The 16,851-nt window shown below is 52.4% G+C and overlaps 1 protein-coding gene across 1 annotated transcript in view; it reads right to left on the minus strand.

Moving 5' to 3' along the window:
- The window catches only part of GRM4 (glutamate metabotropic receptor 4), a 171,646-nt gene that overhangs the window by 72,888 nt on the left and 81,907 nt on the right, over positions 1-16,851 (minus strand). The window lies entirely within an intron of this gene.

Raw genomic sequence — 16,851 nt, forward strand, 5'->3', positions numbered from 1 at the left:
TTGCGTTCTTCCTCATTTTATTTCTTTTCTTCCTTTCCCTCCTCTCACATCCTCACAGCATGCCGCGCCAGTGGACACAGCTTATAAAACACTGTGCTAGGTGCTGTACAGAAAGGAAGAGCACTTACGCTAGAGTCAGCCCCCAGGGCCCTTCCATGCTAGGTGCTGCACAGAGAGCAGACAGGTGGCCTCTGCCCCAAAGTGCTCACAGTCTGGGGAACCAAGCCAAATCCACTGCTGGTGTCACCTCAGTGAATTTTGGTACTTATGGTTTCATCTCCTCTAAACGGCAATAACACCAGCTAGGCTGAAATAAAGCCTTCTATTCTCGTGCTCCTGAATATGGAATAAGCCCCACCGTTTGGGTCAGGAAGGACTTCTGCCTGTGCCTATAGAAAAGGACCGGGCATGTACTATGCTCCAAAGAGCTCAGCTTCAGCTGGGTGGTGGCAGGAGGGCTCAGCTCGTGTACCAGCACTCGAACATCTGCCCCTTCAGGACGCCGGGCGCAACCGGCCCTGGCACAAAGACAAGGCACCAGAGTCCTTGACTTGAAAGGATACAAAGCTTCATCTACAGCAGGAGGTCCCTGCAATGCAGAGGCTGCACAGCTTCTGCAGAAGCATCTGCCTGAGCTCCCTGGCGAGGGGACCGGATGGGTCATTGTCTTTCTGCTATGGCAGTTTCTATGCTCCTCCCTTGACTAAGGCTCCCCCTTTGAACACAGCTCCAGAAACTTTGCAGCTGACCGGCCCAGCCAATCAACGGGCGGTTGAGAGGCAGCTAATTAAAACTTTCAAATGAGAGAGGGAGCAAGATGAAAATTGGATGAGCGACGGTGCTCGTGCCTGTTGGGCTCTAACCCTAGATGCTTGCCAGCCCTGGCCTCGCAACCGCCCCATGGCTCCTCGCTACAACATTTTTGCAGACGCCAATAAAAAAAAAAAAAAAAAGGAGAAGAGCTGGGAGAGAAAATTAAACATTCCAGGACCTTCTGGATATAATTGATGGTCTCAATTTGCATAGTAAATGACACGGCGGATGCCTCGCCTGCCACAAAAGGATCCCTATTTAAGCAAAGGTCAGAGTAATTAGTGCACAACTGCCATTGCCGAGAGAAATTTCCCAGAGCGCTTGCCATCCAGAGAGAGCATCCTCCCCCAACCCAGATGAGGCCCAAGCGGGGTGCAGCAGGGGACAAATTGCAAAGGAAGAGCAGGAGATGCTGGGACAGAAAGGCGCTCCCCAAGCTGGAGGAGCCCACTGCGGGGGGAGTGCAGGTCTCCTCAGCTGGGGTAATTAGCACCAACTGGCCCCAGTATAAGCAGGAGACTGGGTTACCAGCAGCCTTTGCATGGCGGTCGTACCTGGGAGCCCCAGGCGGGGACTGAGGGGGGTAAGTGTCTGTTAAATCAGCATCAGAAGGAAAAGTAGTAATAACTAGCTCATAGCACTTCTCATCAGTCATCACCAGACCACTTCAGGGAGGAAGTTGGTACCATTAGCCTTAGCTAGCAGGTAGGGAAACTGAGGCAGGGGGAGGTGAAGGGACCAGTGGCAAAGCCAGGAAGAGAAATTCAGCCTCTTGATCCCAGTCAGCTGCTCTATCCACCAAGCAACACTGCCCCGCCATGACACTCGGCCCTTTCAGGGGATCCCCGAGTGCATCAGAGCACCGAGGCGTCATTCTCATGAGCGCAGAGAGTCTGCGCCCACTTCAGTCCAACCTGAGGGGCAAAGTGGTGCTGAGACTTTGGGCCAGCCCTTTCCACCAGGACAAATTTCACCTCAACACATTAACTACCCTACCCTCCTGCTCCCAGGAGGTGGACAAGATTCACGCTTCCCCTCTCTACAGAGAGGCAGGGAGGTGATGCGAGCTGCTCCACCACATGCAGCAAAGCAGGGACAAAGGCAAACATAAGATCAGAGGCCTCATTAGCTTGGCAATCCCTCCCAGGACAGGGGGTGGGAGGTGGGACGTGCAGGGAGAAGGGGTCGAGGGATTCCAGTGGTGCTTTATTAAGACAGCTGTCCAGATGTAGCTTCTCTTTCCCTGAACAGGTGGGGGTGCAGATGGGATGCAGGGAACAAGTGAACCTATCAACATTTTTGGCTGCTCTTTTAGACCAATATATTCTCATCTAATGTGGCCATCCTATTACATGCATTATGGTAACAGCCGGAAGGCTACCCAAGGGTGGACCCCCATTAGAGGGCGGCTGCCACCAAGGTTGGACGGCAGCACCCCTGGGAAGACGCAGTGTCTGGCGACAGAAGAGTCTCGTGGCAGCTGAGTGAGCGAGTAGCACAAACTAGGCTGGCGCCAGGCCTCTTCTGTCGGCAGAGCTGCTTCCAGTCCGCTGATCTGGAGGCAATGACCCCCGCAGTGGGCTAGAGGGGGGAAATAGGGTCGTGGTGCTTCTCCTTATCTCTGCCTCCTCCCTCTTTCCCTCCTCAGCTCCCCCTCCATCCCCCTCCTCTGCCCACCCGTGGCTGCACAGCCCCATGATTGAAGCCAGAGATTAGCAAAAGGCTCGTCTGCTGGCTAGCTGTAATTACCAGGGCAAAGGAGGGAAATGGCATCTCCATGGCAAGAGGAACCCCTGGAGGTGAAAGGTTAATGGAGGGCAGCTCATGAATAGCCATGAGTGCAAAGCCATGCACGAGGCCTTCGCTGCCACCCTTCCTATCCAACGCAGGCTTCCCAGGGCTCTGCTCCTCATGCCACCTAGCTGGTGAGCTCAGGCATTGTGAAGGTGTGCATCACCTGGGTCTCTAAGCTCCGTGTCTTTCTCCTGGAACCGCACCCTGCCACCTGGTCACGCAACCCAGTCCCACATTTCCTCTGTGTTCAGCACATAAAAAGGCGCTCCAAGTCATGCAAGCACTTAGCAATATTAAGCCTCATTGTGGAAAAGAAGAAAATACCCGACGGCAAAAAAAATGGACATTCCAGCCACTGAGTCCTTACCCCCCAGGGGCTGATAAACCATGGCAAAGGTGGCGACGTCTCAACTGCCTACATACCAGAGTTGGATGATCTAAGGAACCAATGAAGAAGTGAGTCTATACCACTGGTTCAACCGCCTATGACTGCGGCACAGAGCCTCAAACTATGCAACACCTGCTGCAATGCCCGCTGCCTGCAGGGCCATGTACAATGAAAGATCTCACAAAGTACAATGAATGAGCACAAGCACGTGTAACAAAACAGTCAAATGTGGTGTAGAGACAGGAGAAGAAGAGCTGGAAAGAGGATGGCGGGCGGTTTCAGTACAGAAGGGAGTGAGGCAGCTGGAGAAAGCTCCTTAAAGATCATGTCACACTGTACCGGGGCAACAGCCCTCCTGAGTATACAGGTACAAGGGGTTACAGCCGAGGCCTTGGAAAGAGCCTGAGTGAGGACAGGGGGAGCACGTGCAGCACAGACAGGTGCATCTGAGAGAGCTGTCACCTTGAGCACAGGGAGGGACAGCAGTGGAGATGCAGTTGGGTGGACTTCACCACCGGGGCGCTTGTACACATGATGGGGGTTTATTCCTCAGGGCTTTATTTTATGCCCCCATAAACTGAAACGGTGCATTTTTAATTGAAACCCACCATCACGTTACAGCAAGGGGCCAGATCCTTTCTTCTTTTTTTTTTCTTCTTGTTTTTTCCTGTTGCAGCTGGAGCCTGCCTGAGGCCAGGGGGGTGAGCTGCCAGTGCGCTGAGTGGCCCCTGAGCTGTGGGGCACCCCAGTCCTTCCCTCTGCAGTGGTGGTGCCACCTCAGGCCACCCGCATAGGCTACTAGTGGGTCGGGTGCTGGCCCAGCTTGGAGGCAGCACCTGGCACGATCCAAATGTTCCCCAACCTGCTCTTCCAGTGCCCTGTGCACCATCCTCGCCACCTTCCCCAGCCACCAGCAAACCCAGCTGCCCTCCTACACTGCCCCAGGGGGCAAGCCAGCCCATTCCCAGGTGGTCCCAGGCATCCTGCCAGCTGTAGGAGCCTGCTGAAGGCAGAAGCAGAGAGAGGCCTGATCCTTTTTTCTGTGGAGCCTGTCTGCCTCCCCCCATGGCCGTGGGGCAAGCTAACAGCCGCATCATTGCAATTTGCAATGATGCAGACTCATTTAAAACCCCCAAAACTCTTGCATGTGTACAGTGTGATGCCATTAAGCCACACAAAGTCACATTTTCATTACACGTGCATGGTAATGGCATCACATATACAAGCACCCTGGCTAAACAAGCCCTCTGGGCACCCTGGGCTGCACTCAGTTTGCACTGCCATCGTTAGGCTGCTACAGGGACCTGAGCTAGCTACACCAAAGCCAGCTCTGCTCCTCCAATCTGCTTACACATGCTGCCATGGCACCTCCGACTGGATCATAGATGTATCCGAGACAGCAGGAGAGCACACAAGCCCGTGCATATGAAGTCGGGGAAGAGACGGCTGTTCATAAATGACACAAACCAGAGGAGCATGCCTGACAGACCTCCGAGCGCACGAGCTGCTCCGTTCCCAGAGCCCAGGGTGGGTCAGCAGGATCTGAGCCTGGAGCTTGCAAACAGCCCTTTTACCAAAGTGCAGCACACGACAAGCCTGGCCACGGCCTGCCATGTTAAGTCTGATCTGGGTTGACAGGTAGAAAAGCTTTAAACTCTATAGGATCCGTGACTCTCCCAATTGTCTGTTACATATTTAAAGCTAAGGAGCAAACAAACAAGGTACATTTTGGTATATGCAGAGAGCACACCGGGAAGTCCTGTTTGTGGGGCATACCAGGTCAACAGACACTGCGGGAATGGTGAGGTCATCCGCTCCAGATTCAGCCAGGCACCCTCCGGCAGGGCCCCTATGGTGGATTAAGATGGCTAGGCAAACAGGGGTTGATGCCTGTTCTCTGCTCACAAAAACAAATTCCTATTCTCATATGTGCATAAATGCAAACACGCATGGCTGCGCCAGTGCATACGCAGACACGAGAATACATGCAAACATACATAAGTGTATGTGCACAGATATACACATATGCACGTGCCCAAACCCATTTAGGCACTAGAACTGGAAGGGGAAATATGTATGGTATACAGGCAAATATTCTACTGGGAAGCTGGATCGCTGAATGCAACCAACTCCTGAGCTGTAAAAGCACATTAGCATATACACAGACACCCAGGCAGATATAGCTGAACCCACACAAGTACCAGTAAGAGCACAGCACATGCTGTCCTCCATCATAATATTGACTGGAAGTGACCCAATACCGTTCATCCTCCCCATGAGCACACACATACAATCTGCCCCTAGCTGGATACTGGAAGGAAGCTTTCATCGTGGAATTCAACTCTGAACGCCCCAAGCTGGAGCGTGAGCTCCTGCAGCCTGCAAGCTGTCTGGGGCAGGGACCATCCTCTCACTCCGGGTTTGTACACCCCCCCCCCCCCACAGTGGAGGCCCTGGTGCATAATTAGGGCTTTTAAGTACACACAGTAATAATGAATAATCATAATTTACACTGGTTCCACTCTGATGTAACACCCTTAATTGTAATGGTGATACCTCAGAGCAGACCCAAAGCCCCCGACTGCTGGAATTGCACATGGCCCCGACTTCACCACACTGGTATCAGCAAGGGAAGATCAAACCTTTTTCGCACCCCCAAATTCCAGTCACTGCAGGCACCGGGGCAGGAACCGGAGCGTTCCAGGGGCAGGTGACAGGGGGGAAAAAAGGACATGTTACCTCTAGTCAGAAAATGGGATATGTAGGCTGAGCCCTGCAAACAGCGCTGGGGCTTGAGTGCTGTAAACGGGTGGGGGGGGAACCCCACAGCATCCATGAGAAGGGAAAGAAAAGCAAGCAGAGATCAATGTAGCCGGGTCTTACCCAACAAATGCACAGATCCCCAAGAGATATGGGTATCCTCTGCCTCTCCCATCTACCCCAACTGATACATGTGATGCCTGCAGAATCCAAGAGAGATGCACTCTATGGAACCAGTATCATATCATAAAAGCTCCTCTTCGGTAACGATCAGGAGCTGTATCACCAGTGCCTACAGGTGTGATTAGGACCCCACTGTGCTGGGAGCTGCACAGACAGACGTGGAGAAGCAATCGCTTTCCGTAAGGGCGACAATGCTGACGGACAGACATGCTGTAGAAGGGGGAAGTGATGTCCAGAGAGACGCAGCCACTTGCCCAGGCTGGCTCAGGGCGCCTGTGGCAGACTGAGGAACCGAACCCTGCTTGCTGTATGCAAACCATGAGCTCGCTCGTCCCACCTCTCCGCTGGCGGCTACATTACAGCCCTATCGCACTCAAAACCGAGCCATTGTTTTTATTGTAGAAAACGGGGCCAATTTCAAGTTTCTTTCCATATGGGGAGCCAGATGGACGGAGAGAAAGAAAGCGGAAAAACAGACTCCAAGACAGACAGATCAGCCGAGCGAGGCAGAGAGCGTACGAGAGCAGCAGCAGGTCCTGTCGGAGCCGGCTGCCCCGAACTGTCGGCGAGTGGCTGGCCCCTCTTGTGCAGCTGCCAAGCCCCTGAGGCAAACCCAGGCTAATACTGGCTAAGCCACCAGCCCTTCAAGGAGCCACTGCAGCTTAATTACAGTTTCCATGGCAATAAAAGGAGAAAATCCAACAGAAGCAGCAGTTTGCAAACAGGAGAGCCTTTCCCAGAGTGCTGGTGCATGCAGGCAATTGCACTCATGTACACACACTTGAATACACACACACACCTGCACAGCTAACCTACCTAATCTCATTACAGAAACAGATGCGCACACAGCATCATGCACTCAGGGCTGCCACGAAGCCCTCCCCACTAGCCAGACCCTCCTTCCCCCTCCTGTTGCAAACAGGCCAAAGGGAAGCCAGGTGCTTTCAATTCCCCACCTTCGCTGGGTCTGGGCAGGGCTGTTTTGGCCTGAAGGGGGGTCAGGGTAGGAAGCTGCCCTATCGGGGAAGGAGAAGCCACCGTACACTATTATTTGAGCACTGCAGCACCCCACACCTGCACTGGGCAGGCAGTGGAGAGATGAGGCCCAGGGATCGGGGCCTGCACCAGGGCTGGGGTAACTGCCTCTGGCTGGATCACTCAGCACTGGACAGCACTACAGGCTGCAGCAGGGCCTGCTACACCCCCACTCCAGCAGCGTCAGCCACATCCCAGAGCTGGGCACCGCTGACCTCCTTCCGGCATGTCAGACACCAGCCTGCCTCTGTCTGCACAACCCCAGCATCCTCCGAGACTCCTAATCTTTCCTGGCATGTTCCTTAGTTAACCTCTGACTCCGCGCTTGTCTCCCCAGCAGTCGTATTCGCCGCGTCTGGCTCAGCCTAGGATTCCCCCATGGCCAGCAGCGCTCCAGCCTCGCTGTTGCCAGCCGTCCTTGACAGACACCAAGGAAACAGGATTTTCCTTCGCATCACCCCCATCATGCTGCTCCTTCCAGCCAGCTTTGTGCAGTGATGCTCTCTCACTTACAGCCCTGTCTTGCTAACAGAAGGTGGAAGGTTCAAGTCCTGGTCCTGCCTAATTAGGAGGGGGAAAAAATAGCTAAACCAGTGGATAAAACAGATCAGAGAATGCAACACGTGTTCTGCTCTCAGATTTGAGGTGAAGGCTGTCTCCTGGAGAGAAGCACCCAAAATAACAGCTTTTGCCTCACATCTATTACACTCTTTAATTGCTCTGAACGTGCCTTTGGCGAGCCCCCGTCCTGTCACAAGCCCTGGCAGGAGAGAGCAGCAGGAGGGAAGAGCGGCTTGGCTAGGAGTCTGATCTGAGCAGCAGTTCCCCTGGGAAAAGAGGGGTGAGCGACCGGATCTCTTGTGTAGTATCAGAGGCTGGCAGCAAAGAGGAGTGACAGCCCAGGGAGGGACAGGGATGGGGGACTTGTCATTGTCTTTGGGTCAAGCATCTAGATGGTGAATGCAGCCCCCGGCACAGCCAGAGAGGTGCAGGTGAGGGGGGCAGATCGGTTGATGGAGGCCTAGAGAACCAGGGGCAGGAAGCAAACAGGTACCAGAAGCAAGAGGACTGCAGGCCAGAAGGAGCACCGGGTGCAGCAGGAGGCGGGCACCGAGCGAGCAAGCAAAAGGACGAGAGTGGCCAACAGAGCTGAAAGCTGGAAACCACACAGCACAGGATGCGGGAAGCCGAGGGCAGCAGGCAAACGAAGCCGCAGGCCTCGCAGCGGGGGGTGGATTCCTGCACAGCCTTGGAGGGAGCCGAAAGCTGCTTGGTTTAACACCTGATCCACTTTCAGAAACCCCTTGCTGGGGTCAGGGGCCAGGGCAGGTGTGTGTCACTGAATGCAATCTATCCCTTCCATTATGTGCTGAGGTTGCGAGGTTTTTGGAGCAGGCACCACCTTTTTGCTCTGTTCATACAGCACCTTGCATAACGGGGTCCTGATCTGTAACTGGGCCTTGTCAGTGTTGATGCCCAAACATCGCTACAGTTCCCAATTGGGGAACCCAAGTCTGCTTCCCTCTTTCTCACCTCTGGGACCTAACTCCAGCCCACCCCACGGCCCCCAAAGTGTCTGCATTCACCCCTGCCTTTGGTCTGCTACGGGGTGGACACCCTGCAGCTCCAGAGCCACCTGCAGCTCTTCAGAAGTTAATACTCATCTCCTTGAATGTTTGCACAAGCACGTGGTGACCAGCTGCCGTAGCTGTTGCGTCACATCGGGTGCTCGTGCAAAGATTCAAGGAGATGCGCATTAACTTCTGAAGAGCTGCATGTGGCTCTGGAGCTGCAGGTTGGCCACCCCCGGCCTGATAGAACTGCCAAGGCCCGGCAACCACAGAGGATGGAGAATAAGGGGGCCCAGAAAAAGAGCCCAGAGTTGAGAGAGACCGGATTTGGCCTATAGACTTCGGTGGGCTCAAGCACAAGGAGATGACCTCACAGTAAGAAGACATGATTTAGGAGATGGAGGCCATATGGAAAGAACATAAACGACATAATAAATAGCATTCACAGCACCCCAATTGCAGCTAAAACCATTCTAGGACTCACAGCCCAGGATAATGGGATTGTTTTGAGAGTGTTTAAGCGGGCCCCTCACACACATTATTTTGCAAATAAAGAACCACTCAAGGCTGCAGCAATGTCAGGCTGATATAAGAAAGACAAAGACAAGGCCAGGCTAGCTCTGAGAGCGGGTTTCTGCGTGTAGAACAGAAAGCTGCTGACGAGGCAGGGCCATAAATAAATAAGAAAGGAGACTCAATCAATGGCAGTTTTGAAGTGGCTTCGCTAGTAAGCAGCTATGTTAAATCACCCTAACAAGAAAACGAACCAGAAAGGGATACGGACGATTAGCGTGCAATGAAGACCTCATCAGTGTGACGGCCGAGAGAAGGCAGGTGAGGGAATCCAGGGGAAATGGGGGCGGATCGAAATCAGGACCTCTGGATGATGGGCACAGCAAGGCCTTGATGAGACGCACTCGCTGAGCCAGGGGCAGAGGAGAGGGAGGAAAAGCAGGTGCAGCAGTGAGGAGAGAGAAAGATGGAGCCTGGTGCCTCGTTAATGCAATGCGGAAGGATGGAAAGACGGCGAAGGGGAAAGGAACCAGAGAGGATGAAACAGAAAACAGCTCGCTGGGCACGTCTACACAGGACACTTCAAGTGCAGAAGACTAATCCTACTGCACATTAGCGGGGCAGGAAAAACCCACGCTAATGCACTAATGAGCAGTAGATTTAGTCCACCGATCATTAACGTCAAAAAAAGTCAGTTCCTAATGCACAGTAGCGTCAATTATGGTGCATGACGTGTGTACCTGTCATTACAGGTATGAAACTTAATGCTTTGTACTGATCATAATTACGGGACATTACTGAACGTGTAGACGAGCCCACTGAGCAGCAGATGGGGTGGGTTTCTAGAGAGTAATCTGTGCCAGGGAGAGCCAATGAGCTTTGGACACCCAGCTGGAAGCGCGAAGCCAGAGCTGGACCCTGCCAACAGTTAAACACCAGCGTGACGTATGTATGCAAGTCGTTCCAGCAGGTGGTAGGGGAATGTTGGCTTGCCAGACTGGATCCAGTTGTATCTAGCTAGCACGGTCTCCCATCGCCACCCCAGGGCAGCACCAGCTGATTCAGATGCAATGCAAGATGCCCTGCATTTGTGCAGATCTGGGGCAATTTCTTCCCGTATCCTCTGGTGATTGAGGTTGACTTCTGCCCTCTAACGAGAGGGTTTATAGTTCCTCCAGAATGCTCCACTTGAACCTTTGCTGTTGGATTTACAATTGATTTGAATGACAGATCTGGCCGGGACCTCAGGAGGCCACTGAACTCAACCCCTTGCTTCATGCAGCCCCATCTTCATCTACGCCATCCCAGCCAAGGGTTGGTCTTGTCTGTACAACCTCCATGGACAGATTTCACAATTTGTCTAGACAATCTGTTCCAAGGCTTAACCATCCTCAAGAGGTAGAAAGCTCTTCCTAATAACTAACCTAATTCTCCTTTGCTGCTTTTTCAAGTTTATTATTTTTTTGCCCTGCCCCTGGGAACACAGAAAATAGTCAATCAGCATCCTTTTCATAATAACCACTTGGTACTGGAAGGCTGATTTCCAATCCCCCACTCAGCCTTTTCCTTCTGTGGACTAAATTATCCAAATTCTTCCCACTCGCTTTCCTTGTAGGTCATGTTTTCCAGATCTTTAAGCACTTGTGTTGCTCTGCACTGAACTCTTTTCAAACGGTCCACATCTTTCATGAAGCCCAGGGCTTCATACTGAACTCTGTATTCCAGGTGAGGTCTGACCAGTCGCTACTTCTTTTTAAATGATTAAGTTGTGTCCTTGGCCTCAAAAGGTACCTTGTTACAATGAATTTCACAGGATAAGGCCATTTTGCGCAAAAGAGAGTTGCCTTTGTTCTCTTTGAAATTGGCTTCCTTGTCGCTTCATTGAAATCAGCACACCAACTCCAACCACCTGAAAACCAAATGTTGGCTCCCACCAGAATCACGAGCATGAGATTTTAGATATGGTAAATTCAAGCTTCCATGTGTTGGGGGTTACTGGATTTTAAGCTTTTACTCTGCACTGGAGAAGCTGAGAAACTTCGTCTTTATTTTTAGTGAAAGCTGAGATTTTTAGCACAAATCACGTGACTCCAGATGCTGGGGCTTTAAGGAAAATACCAAATGTGGCACATTTTATGATAATGTCAAAAGAGTCAGCAACACTGCAAATGAACCCCCATTATTTTACCAGGGGAAACAACTAACATAAATACCTGACTGCTCATCTTTTTCTCTGCCTTTATCTTATCTTCTCAAAGGTAAACCACCCCAGGCTTTTCAACCACGGTCACTACGACCGTGCCCAGATGAGTTAAATTACTCAAACACTTGAGCGGCATAGGGTCTGTGCCTTAGGGGGTAAAGACATAATATTTCCAGATTTTAATAAAGTTTAATTCTAGTTCTTCACACAGTCTAACTTGGAAAATTAATTCAAAATTGATTCGGGTATAAGTACCATCCACAGACTATGAAGGAATATAAACACTCTAAATGCCACACAGTGCTATGGTGAGCTGAGAGCAGTGTCCAGCAGATAAAGTACAAAGCCTGGCAATACGCCTGATTTTATTTAACTTCTTTATTAATGACCTGGAAAAAGAGGTAAACAGCAGGCTAATGAAATTTGCCGACAATATTAAATTGAGGGATGCTGCAAGAATAGCCAAGGACAGAGGAAATAACACCAAGGGACTTGGAGAATTTGGCAGCAGGGAAGGCTATAACCTGGAATCAAATGCAAAATGTTCAGCCTTGGCGAACAGTGAGCTAATAGAAAAGTGATCTAGAGCTGAGATTTCAGGGAATTCATCGATGCTCTGAGCCTGAAGGGACCCGCTAGATCATTTCACTTGACCTCCTGCCCAGTTCAGAGCAGAGATCATCAGTCACTTACTCCCATCGCCCTTTCAGTGGGAGCAGCAATGCTTCAGCCTAGGGGTGAGAGTTGTCAGGGAGAAAGATTGCCTTCCCGTCCTTTGTATGCTGATCCCTGGGAGCCTCCCACAGCAAACTGGCAAGTACTGGGGCAGGGGTAGGAGGGGACTGGGAGAGCTCCCATGGTCAGGCAGCAGCACTGCTGTTCCCTTTAGAGACAGCCCTGACACACGGAGTTAGAGGAGCCTGGGCACCATAATTAAGGAAGAGGAAAAGGCAGCCCTTTCATCCTATGCTGGACCTCTTGATGGGTGCAACATAGAAATGAGAGAAAGAAAGAAATACCTAGGGCAGCCAGGACTGTGGATTTCTCTCTCACCGCCACAGTCATTAGCAGTACCCACCTGTCCCGGATACATCCTGGCTATACCAGGGCCCATTCAACACTGGCAAAGGGTAACGAAGAACAGAAAAGGGAGCTGGCATCTTCCCTTCCCAGACACATTCATTGCTGAGAAGCTTTGCTACTCACCTGCCCCAGCAAATTAGATCAAGAGCCACTCAGCTGCAAGTTGTCCAGCTCCCAGGGGTCAGACCAGGCTGTGCTCTGTGCTGTACAGCGGCCCTACATCACCCAGCACTTATGGTGGCACAACAGTCCAGGAAACATGACCGAGTGTGTTGTTCGGCCATACGCTTCCAACTTCAAGTGCGTGGATGGAGGAGGGCGGAGGTGAAATACAGAAAGGGAAGAGGCACAGTGGATTTAGATTTCAAGCACTGTTAGCAAAGCGGCTCTGTCAGCACGCCTGGGGATTATTAAAGACTGCACCAAGTCCAACACCCTCAGCAGAGCTTGCAAGGAGCAGAGAAGCCAGAGCAGCAGCCAGTATTCAGGCATGGCTCCAGCACAGCCAGCCTACTGATCATGCCATAAGGCTCGATGGAAGCAATGCAGATACCTCTAAGAGACCCACACACAATCCAGGTGCTCCCCACTCACTTCCAGAGCCGTGCAGACAACCTAGTCCTGCTCCTCTGCTGATACTGGGATTGGCAGTTGTATCATCCTGCTGCCAGATGGCCCCGCGCAGAACTCCCAGCAGAGCCCAGCCCCTGGTCAATGAGAGATGCAAAGCTGGCACCCGAGCAGGGCGCGAGCCTGTTTGGGTGTCTGCAGCTGTTGCCTTTAACCAAGCACTTCTTGCGGGGGGGCAGCCAGGATTGCACACATCCCAAGGGGAGCTTTGTGCTGCGGGAAGGCACGAAGCAGTGATCTCTTGCTCTCTTTTGCACATTACCTCCAGGCACAACAGCAGCCCATGGCCATTCCTCCCTGGGCTTTGAAGCCCATTCAGGGGGGAAAAAAAAAAAAAAAAAAAAAATCAGGCAGACAGATGCCATTTGCTATGGGCAAGGAAGCCACACTCATTCCAGAATAAACTGCAGTCAAAATAGACCGCCTGGAATAAATAAGCTTCACTTTTCCCATACACAAGCGTGAATCCTAAGACACAGGTTAAATCACTCCTTAGTGAGTCCCTGGTACAGCTAGGAATCAAACCCAGGCCTTCAACCAGTGAGTTTTATGTCTTCACCAGCCTTCGGACACTAGATCTAGCCAGTAGGTTACTCAAGGAACATGTATATACCCCGTCTATCGTGCTCCCCAGATGATGACTGAGAAACGAGCTATGTTTTTTGCTATGCAAGCACAAAGAGGCCTTACAGCAGGTGGCAACAAGCCCCTGAAAGCAGCCCCTGTGCTCAGGGCTCCCCTCAGGTTGGAAATTAGTGGTTCGATGCTGTGACCCCAGCTCCACCAGCCAAGAGCAGAAGGGTTTGGTCTGGTTCCAGACAGGGCCATAGGCAATGTGTGGGTCTGGTGCCCAAATTTTGCAGGAGGATGGGACTGAGGGAGGGGCCAGGTTTACCTGGCGCTCCTCTATCTGGGTTTGAATGTGAGGCCATTCTTATTCCATTTAGAAAGGAGACTCACCTCCTAGATCGGGCATTGGCAACCTTAGACCGGCTCAGGCTGGAGTTTGCAACCTGGCCCCTGTGACAGGCCATAAACCTCTGCTCCTCAACCTCCCAGGACCCAAACCACGTGTGCTGAGCCTCGCTGTTGATCCCTGGCTCCTCTGCAGCAAGGGGAAACTCAGGCACCAAAGCAGCAGGGAGGGCTGCAGCGGTGGGTGCTGCAGAGGGGACAGACAGCACAGTGCTTCAACCCCCCACGCCACCCTAGACCGCACAGGACATGCATGAGCTGGATCCAATGTGTTCATGGGCCATAGACTGCCAAAACCCTGTCCTAGATCCTCAACCACTGCTTCCAAACCTTGGAAGTGTTTAAAGACTTACTCCTCAGCCCCCGAGGTTGCAGACGGACCTTTCTCTTAGCAAAGATCCAGCTTGCCTCCATGCCATGCTGCACAGCCTACAGAACCAGGAGCAGGGTCTGAAACAGATGCCTCTCTCCATATTGCATCAACCCTGTCCCCCTCTTCCCAAATCCTGAGTGCCCCACCATGTCCCGAACGCCAGAGCACCTGGACACTGAGCTCTGTCCCAGTTTTGCAGCTCCATCCATTCTCTAATTTTATCTGAGTGCCTTTGTGCCCCTCTTTAAATGCACCCAAAAAAAAAAAACACCAACTCACAAAGGCTGGGGATACTGGAATACAGAGACTTCTGGCTGCCATTGTTCTCTAGTGAGTCATCCCTCTCCAGAATAGAAGCAGCTGATATCTTAAAGACACCGGAAAAGTTTTTCAGATTAAAAGGACCCTTTCAAGTGAGAGCAGCTTTTTCGGACTGGCAAGCAGCAGCGCAACGGGAAGGAATTTTTCCCCCTTTCCCCTCCTGCAGACCACTTGATCAGCAACTAGGTGGGGGGGAGGAATTGTTCCATCGCTCGCAGATGCTTCTCTCACGTGCTCATGACACTGCTCTTGCTGAAGCGTTTGTGCAGGTGCCAGACTGCCAAACTCAGAATAACTCCTGTCCTTGGTTCCCTGAGAAAAATCAGAGATGTAAAGGAAGTGAGGAACCCAGAAAGCAGTAAGGTCCTCGTTCAGCCTTTCCCCATCGCACGCAGTGACACCCATCCCTCTTGGGAACCAAGGCTCCGAGAAATGAAGTGACTCACCCAAAGCCCATACGTGGGAGATAATCGCATGCGAAACCTTCCTTAATAAAACAGAAGTGGCTCCGAACCACCGGCCCAGACCCAAACACCCCAGAACTTAGGAAGGATCAAAAAAAATCCAGCTCCAAGGTCTTGGATCCACTGGTCAGAATTGCACAGAACGCGGTAACTTCAGTACACGAACAGCACAAACCTTCCTGTCTGTTTTAATCTCTGTGGATTCATTCGCACACACTCCAGCAACTGCTGTGAGCTTCAGCAAGAACAGAGCTGCGCCACAAACTCCAAAGTCCAACCAGGATTGACCGGGGTGGGGGGGACCCAGCTCACCCTTAGGGAAACCTGTTCCTACCTGTGCCATCAGCTGTGGAACAAGGACCCCGCGGGTGGCACATCCCAGCCCCTGACACTCCAATACCACTTAGCTAACAGCGTGCATGAAGCCTGCAGGAAGGACGAGGCCTGTGCCAAGGGAACAGGCATGTGCCCTAGATGTCTCGAGTCTGTACTCTAGATTTCCATCAGCATGGGAGCACCGAGGCTCACGGGGCGGCGAGCTGTCAATGCAAACGTGCAACGACCGAGGGACCAGCGTTGGGATGGAAGTCACGTCCCTTTAATAAATGCTGTGGTGGAAAAAGCCGGTGCTGGTATCGAACACGACTGCCCCCTAGGATTTCACTGGGTGAGGAATGGTCACATTTTCTCAATGGAAATTACATGCTCCCCAGCTGTCCGTGGTAATCAATGTGCCGGGACGCCACACCGACAAGGGAAGGAATCAAAATAAATGAATAAATCAGGCTGCTTCCCTATTCAGAAGGCAGCAAGCAGGACACCTGCCCGGGGAAGGCGTGCGGTCTGCACGGAGGGAAGATGGGCAAGGGGGCTGCAGACTGGCCGACTTCAACTCCATCCGCACTCAGCAAGGCACTCGACCTCCTCCCTTCTGTGCCCGTTACCTGCCTGACATGGCAAGATGCCACCCTTCCCAAATCACCCGTGCCCTGACAGCTACCCGCACCCAGCCGGTGGGCCGGGGGGATGCTGGCGGTGAGGGGCTGAGGCAAGGGGCCTCAGTAGCAGAGGGCAGATGCAGCCGCACTCGGTAGCAGAGCCGGGGTGCGCAGGTAGGTGAAACTGCAGGTGGGAGCGTGGCGGGGGTATGGACTAGCGGCGTGAGGCTGCAGCGCAGGGGCAGAAGATACCGAGGTGACAGACGGACCATCTGTCAGTCAGTCTGGTGCGGGCAGCGGCGCGGGAGGTGGCCGTGCAGGTGGGGGGAACCACCGGTGCAGAACAAAGGAGCTGAATATTTCATTGTCGGGAGCCCGCTTACCTAGCGCAGCCGAGGCTTTTAATGCCTGCATTATTCATGGCTTTTCCAGCACTGTAACGGGAAGGGGAATGTGATGAGCCATATTCTTAATATCTGAACATGGAGCCCATTTAGTCAAAACACTTAAGAGGAGGAAAGGAGTGGGGGGGGGTGGCATTTCCGCCCATGTTGGAAACTAAACAGGTCGTGCACTGGAAATTCCTCATTTACACCTCCACCTTTCCCGAGGCAAATGATCTTCCCAGCTTGTCCTCTCTCTTGCCCCCTTTGAGGGGTTTTCAGGGGCTGGTGTGAGTGGGGAGGGTGTCATGTATTGCCAGGGAAAGGTGTGGGCGGGACATCCCAGGACACCCTGCTAGGGAGGAGAGGAGAACTTGGTCTTCATGGTTCATCCTGGCTTTGACCTCAAGCCCAAGAGGTTGAA

Source organism: Crocodylus porosus, unplaced genomic scaffold (genome assembly GCF_001723895.1).
Source record: "Crocodylus porosus isolate Cpor-Errol unplaced genomic scaffold, CroPor_comp1, whole genome shotgun sequence".
NCBI classification, from domain to species: Eukaryota; Metazoa; Chordata; order Crocodylia; family Crocodylidae; genus Crocodylus; species Crocodylus porosus.